The sequence below is a fragment of the Manis pentadactyla genome, chromosome 5 (genome assembly GCF_030020395.1).
Source record: "Manis pentadactyla isolate mManPen7 chromosome 5, mManPen7.hap1, whole genome shotgun sequence".
Lineage (NCBI taxonomy): Eukaryota > Metazoa > Chordata > Mammalia > Pholidota > Manidae > Manis > Manis pentadactyla.
In genome coordinates this window covers 154,664,054-154,671,536 of record NC_080023.1, presented here as the reverse complement: position 1 = coordinate 154,671,536, position 7,483 = coordinate 154,664,054, and the positions used below count along the sequence as shown (strand labels likewise).

The 7,483-nt window shown below is 35.8% G+C and overlaps 1 pseudogene; it reads left to right on the top strand.

Annotated features, from left to right (window-relative positions):
• LOC118920157 (60S ribosomal protein L23-like) lies at positions 1-1,608 on the top strand (annotated as a pseudogene).
• The last annotated feature ends 5,875 nt before the right edge of the window (positions 1,609-7,483 follow it).

Below are 7,483 nucleotides of genomic sequence, written 5' to 3'. Positions count from 1 at the left end.
ATGGAACCAGAGGTCAGAAGAGAAATGGAAAGAGAAAGAGATTTGAAGATGTTATACTTCTGGCTTTGAAGATTTAGTAAAAGATCTGAACTCAAGGAATGCAAGTGGCCTTTAGAAAAGGCAAAGAAATAGATTATTTCCACAAGCCCCTAGAGGGAACACAGTCCCATCAACACCTTGATTTTTGTCCGATAATACCCATTTTGGACCTCTGACCTCAAAACTGTAAGATAATAAATGTGTGTTGTTCTAAACCACTAAATTTGTGGTAATTTGTTAAGGTAGCAAGAGGGGTCAAATAGTTATCAACCAACTTGACCTAATTTATATTTATAGAGCACTCCATACAACAAGTAGCATATATATTCTTTTCAAATGCACACAAAACATTCACCAAGACAGACTATATTCTGTGTCAAAAGCCAAACCTTAACAAATTTCAAAAAATCAGAGTCATACAATTATGTCTTTTGATAGAATGGAATCAAACTAGGTATCAATAACAGAAAGATATCTGGAAAATCCCTAATTATTTGGAAATGAAATAACATACTAATAAATAACTAATGTCAGAGAGGAAGTCATAGGAAAACTAATAAGTATTTTGAATAAAATGAAAATGAAAATACAGCATATCAAAACATGTGGGATACACCTAAAGCAGTATTTAGAGGGAAATTTATACTATTTAATGCTTATATTACAAAAGAGGAAAGGTCTCAAAGCTATGATTTAACTGTTTACTTTAAAAAGTAAAAAGAGAAAAGAAAATTAAACCCAAGGCAAGCTCATGGAAAGAAAGAATAAAAATAAAAGCAGAGCTCAACTGAAGTGAGAAAAGAACAGAGAAAATCAATGCAACCAAAGTTTCTAGTTCTTTAAAAAGACTAATAAAATTTATAAACCTCTAACAAGATTAACAATGAGAAAAGAATGAAAGAGGGGACATTACTACAGAACCTACAAATAATGAAAGAATAATAAAGAATTATTACAAGCAATTTATGCCATAAATTTCACAACTTAGTTGAGACTGACCAATTCCTTAAAAAATACAAACTACTAACAAGCACTCAAAAAGTTGATAAATCTGAATAGTCCAATATTTACTAAAGAAATTAAATTTGTAGTTAAAAATATTCCAACAAAGCTTTCCGGTGTTCAAGATATCAAAGCAAGGACATGGTGGGTTATTTGGTACAAAATTCTGCATTTCCTTGGATCTTCTAGTAGGAGCTGTGATCAATTGTGCTGACAACACAGGAGCTAAAAATCTTTGTATCATCTCTGTGAAGGGAATCAAGGGACAACTGAATAGACTCCTTGCTGCTGGTGTGGTTTACATGGTGATGGCCACAGTCAAGAAAGGCAAACCAGAGCTCAGAAAGAAGGTACATCCAGCAGTGGTAATTTGACAATGAAAGTCATATGGGAGAAAGTCAAACAGTGTTTCTTTATTTTGAAGATAATGCAGGGGTCATACTAAACAATAAAGGGGAGAAGGAAGGTTCTACCATCACAGGACCAGGTACAAAGGAGTGTGCAGACTTGTGGCCCAGGATTGCATCCAATATTGGTAGCATTGCATGATTTCTTCAGTATATTTGTTTTTAAAAAGTTCATTAAAAATTATTTGCTCCCCCTCCAAAAATATTAAAAAATAAAACCCCTGACCCAAAAGGCTTCACTGGATATTTATACCAAATATTTAAGAATAAATAATACCAATTTTATACAATCTCTTCCAGAAAATAGGAGGAAACATTTCCAGCTCATTTTAAGAGGCCAGGATTACCCTGATAGCAAAACCACACAAAGATATTCAAGAAAACTAGAGATCAATATTTCCTGTGGAGACATACATAAAAATCCTTAATAAAATATTAAATTGAATTCAACAATATGCAAAAAGAATGACACATTACCTTCAAATTGGGATTATCCTGGGAATGCAAGGCAGATTTTAAAAATTATGTTTATCAGAATTCATTAGAAATGAAAAAGGAAAAATCACTACAGACACACAGAAATACAAAGAATTATAAGAGAATACTATGAAAAATTATATGCCAATAAATTGGGTAACCTAGAATAGACAACTTATTAGAAAAATACAGCCTTCCAAGACTGCCCCAGGAAGAAACAGAAAATCTGAACAGACCAATTACCAGTAAGGAAATTGAACTGGTAATCAAAAAACTACCTAAGAACAAAACTCCTGGACCAGACAGTTTCACTGCTGAATTTTATCAAACACTTAAAGAAGAGCAAATATCCATCCTCCTTCAAGTTTTCCAAAAAGTAGGAGAAGAAGGAATACTTCCAAATTCATTCTATGAGGCCAGCATCACTCTAATACCAAAACCAAAGACACCACACACAAAAAATTACAGACCAATATCCCTGATGAACATAGATGCAAAAATACTCAACAAAATGTTAACAAACCAAATTCAAAAATACATCAAAATGATCATCCATCGTGACCCAGTCAGATTTATTCCAAGGATGCAAGGATGGTACAATATTCTAAAATCCATCAACATCATCCACCACATAAACAAAAAGAAGAATGAAAATCACATGATCATCTCCATAGATGCTGAAAAAGCAATTGACAAAATTCAACATCCATTTATGATAAAAACTCTCAACAAAATGGGTATAGAGAATAACTACCTCAACATAATAAAGACCATATACAACAAACCAACAGCCAACATCATACTTAACAGCGAGAAGCTGAAAGCTTTCCCCCTAAGATCGAGAACAAGACAAGGATGCCCACTCTCTCCACTTTTATTCAATATAGTTCTGGAGGTCCTAGCCACAGCAATCAGACAACACAAAGAAAAAGAAGGCATCCAGATAGATAAGGAAGATAAACTGTCACTGTTTGCAGAAGACATGATATTATACACAGAAAACCCTGAAGACTCCACCAAAAAAATTATTAGAACTAATAACTGAATTCATCAAAGTTGCAGGATACAAAATTAATACAGAGAAATCTGTTGCATTCCTATATACTAACAATGAATTAACAGAAAGCAAAATCAGGAAAACAAGTCCATTTACAATTATATCAAAAAGAATAAAATACCTAGGAATAAACCTAACCAAGGAAGAGGAAGACCTATATTCTGAAAACTACAACACTTACGAGAGAATTTAAAAAGACACTAATAAATGGAAATACATCCCACGCTCATGGATAGGAAGAATTAATATGGTCAAAATGGCCATCCTACTTAAAACAATCTACAGATTCAATGCAGTCCCTATCAAAATTCTTCAATGAACTAGAACAAATAGTTTTAAAATTCATATGGAACTACATAAGACCCCAAATAGCCAAAACAATCCTGAGAAAGAAAAACAAAATGGGGGGGATTATACTCCCTAACTTCAAGCTCTACTATAAAGCCACAATAATCAAAACAATTTGGTACTGGCACAAGAACAGACACATAGATCAATGGAACAGAATAGAGAGCCCAGATAAAAACCCACACATATATGGCCAATTAATATACAATAAAGGAGCCATGGATATACAATGGGGAAATGACAGCCTCTTCAACAACTGGTATTGGGAAAACTGGACAGCTACATGTAAGGAATGAAACTGGATTATTGTCTAACTCCATACACAAGAGTAAACTCGAAATGGATCAAAGACCTGAAAGTAAATCATGAGACCATAATACTCATAGAAGAAAACATAGGCAAAAATCTCTTGACTATAAACATGAACAACTTTTCCTGAACACATCTCCTTGGACAAGGGAAACAAAATAAAAAATGAACAAGTGAAACTACAACAAACTATAAAGTTTCTGTACAGCAAAGGACACTATCAACAGAACAAAAAGGCATCCTACAGTATGGAAGAATATATTTGTAAATAACATATCTAATAAGGGGTTAACATCCAAAATATATAAAGAACTCAGACTCAAAAACAAATAACCCAACTAAAAAATGGGCGGAGAATCTGAAAAGACACTTCTCCAAAGAAGAAATTCAGATGGCCAACAGGCACATGAAAAGGTGCTTCACATCCATAATCATCAGGGAAATGCAAATTAAAACCACAATGAGATATCATCTCACACAGTTAGGACGGCCAACATCCAAAAGACAAGAAACAACAAATGCTGGTGAGGATGTGGAGAAAGAGGAACCCTCCAACACTGCTGATGGGAATGTAAACTAGTTCAACCATTGTGGAAAGCAATATGGAGTTTCCTCAAAAACCTAAAAATAGAAATACCATTTGACCCGGGAATTCCACTCCTATGAATTTACCCAAAGAAAACAAGTTCTCAGATTCAAAAAGACATATGCACCCCTATGTTTACTGCAGCACTAAATACAATAGCCAAGATATGGAAGCAACCTAAGTGTCCATCAGTAGATGAATGGATAAAGAAGAGGTGGTAAATATACACAATGGAATATTATTCAGCCATAAAAAGAAAATAAATCCTGCCATTTGCAACAACATGGATGGAGCTGGAGGATATTATGCTCAGTGAAATAAGCCAGATGGAGAAAGACAAGTACCAAATGACTTCACTCATTTGTGGAGTATAAAAACAAAACAAAAAACTGAAGAAACAAAACAAAACTGAAGGAACAAAACAGCAGCAGACTCCGAAAGGGGACCAGTGGTTAACAAAGGGAAGGGGCTGGGGAGGGTGGGTGGGAAAGGAGAAGGGAATTAAAGGGCACTATAATTCGCAATCACAATATAGGTAGGTCACAGGTAAGGCAATACAGCACAGAGAAGACAAGTACTGACTCCACAGCATCTTAGTATGCTGATAGACAGTGACCTCAATGGGGTGGGGAGGGGGGCGAAGTGGGGTGTGAGGCAGGGGGCAGGTGAGGACTTGATAATATGGGTGAATGTTGGAACCACAATGTTGTTCATGTGAAACCTTCATAAGATTGTATATCAATGATACTTTAATTAAAAAATAAAATAATTAATGTTTACTCAAAAACTTGCACATGATTGTTTATAGCATCTTTGTTCACAATTATCAAAATAGAAATAATCTAAATGTCCCTCAATTTATTAATAGATAAACAAACTGTGATATGTTCATTGTACAAATGAACACTGGTCAGCAATAACAAGGAACAATTTCCAGTACCTGCTACAACATGGATTAATTTCAAAGAAGTCAGACTCAAAAGGCTACATATTTTATGATTCCATTTATAGTATAGTTTTTTAAAAGGCAAAATTATAAGGCGGGGCATGGGGAAGGAAGTATAGCACAAAGACAAGTAGTGACTCTAAAGCATCTTACTATGCTGATGGACAGTGACTGCATGGGGTATGAGGTGGCGACTTGATAATAGGGGGGAATGTAGTAACCACAATGTTGCTCATGTGAAACCTGAGCATAAGATTGTATATCAATGATACCTTGATTTTGAAAGAAAAAAAATTTTAAGGCAAAATTATAGGAATAGAAAACAGATCTGTGGTTCCCAGACACTTATGGTAGCAGTAAATGGTAACTATAAAAGGTCATGAGGAAAATTCTGGAGATGTAACTATTCTACATCTTGTCATGATGGTTACCTGATTGTATGCATTTGTCAAAATTCACAGAACTATATATTTTAAAAAGTGAAAGTTATTTTATGTAAACTTCTAAGAAGTGAATCTAAAAGTGAAACATTGAACCATAATGTACACATGTAGCAAAATGCACAAATCTCAAGCACACAGCTCTATGAATAGTTTCAGGCTTAATACTTTGGAACCACCACTGGTTCAATATGAAGCTCATTTTCCACCATCCTAGAGGGCTTTGTAGAGACCCTTTCCAGTCAATACTCCTCACAGAGGTCACCACCACTCTGACTTATATCACTATAGCTATGTGATTTTGTGTTTAACACCTCTATTGAGATATGATTCATATACCATACATTCACCCACTTAAAGAGTACAATACAGTGGTTGTTAGTATAGTCACAGAGTTGTGCAATCACCACCAGAACCTAACTTTGAAACATTTTCATCACCCAAACAAGAAACTCCATACTCCAAATTTGGGTAAATTCATACTCATTAATAGTCACTCCCTATCCCGCCTTCCCCTGGCTCCTATCATTGCTTTTCTTTAAATCAACTTTGAGGTATACTGTTTATGTACAATGAATCACGTTAAGTTAAAGGGCCCAACGTGATGAATTTTGACAGTTATAAACATCTGTGAAATCACCAGCACTGTCAGGATACAGAACATTTCCATCGCTCCTGTGAGACTCCTCCTGCTCTTTACAGTCTGTCCTTACACCTGCACCAGGACCCAGAGAACCACCAATCTTCTGTCACTATGCATTAGTTGGCACATTCTAGAATAACATGTAAATGGACTCATACACATAGACTTCTGTCTGGCTTCTCTCATCCAACATGATGATTTTGAGAATCGTCTATGTTGTATCTATCAGTAGTTAACCTTCCTTTTTTATTGCCAGGTATTATTCCATTGTTTGGAGACACCACATTCTACTTTTTTTGAAAATAAAACTCTTGCTGAATACCTGGGCTGACATGGCTTCAAACACACAGATTTCCCAAGTTCTATTGTGTTCCAGATATACAGATAACAGTCTCTACAGGCTCACCACCTTTCCTATTTCTTTATCATTCTTGCTTAATTCAGGGTGGATGAGTATATGTATTGACAGTGGGGAAAACAGTGGGGAACAGATCAGAACCATAAGCAACAGTAAATATCCTTTGGTGATAAGACCTGGAAGGTCAGAGACACGAACATTTAGAAGTCAGAGACAGGATCAGGTGCCATATAAACTGAATTTGACTTCAGCTTTGCAATAGCTCCATTTTTCAGCCAAAGGAACTGAGGGTCAGAGAGGTTAAGAGACTTCCCATAAAGTTTTCCTGAGTCAGAGGCTGAGTCTCAAATGACAATCGAATTCTGATATTCTTTTCACAACCTTTTAAAGGAACTACAGACTTGATACACCTAAGGAAATTGCTCATTGCTCAGGGCGCTGCCTGTTTTTTTGTCTAAACCAAGCAATTGTTTTTCTTTAACAAGTGACCAGGAGGATAAAGATGGGTGGCAGGGAGAAGTGCACGCTGCCTGCCATCTGCCCTGACCATTCCCCTTCTGCTAATGCATGGTAAACAGGAGGGCTGGCCAGATGACAGTCAGCGAGGGGAAGCAATTTAAAGGTACATGATCCTTGTTGTGTAAACAAGAGCCTGAAATTGCCCATGACACTTGAGAAAGCCTATCTGTACGCCACAGAAATATTTGGTACAGCTAGGACTTTTTTTAATAAGCAAGGCTCTTTCTCCATAGGAGGCTGAAGAGCACAAGAAGTCCCAGAGGGAGCAATGAATAAGTTGTTATATTATTAAAATTCATTATTGTTGATGATTGTGAGAGGAATGTGAGCTTACTCACGGTAAAGAATTTAT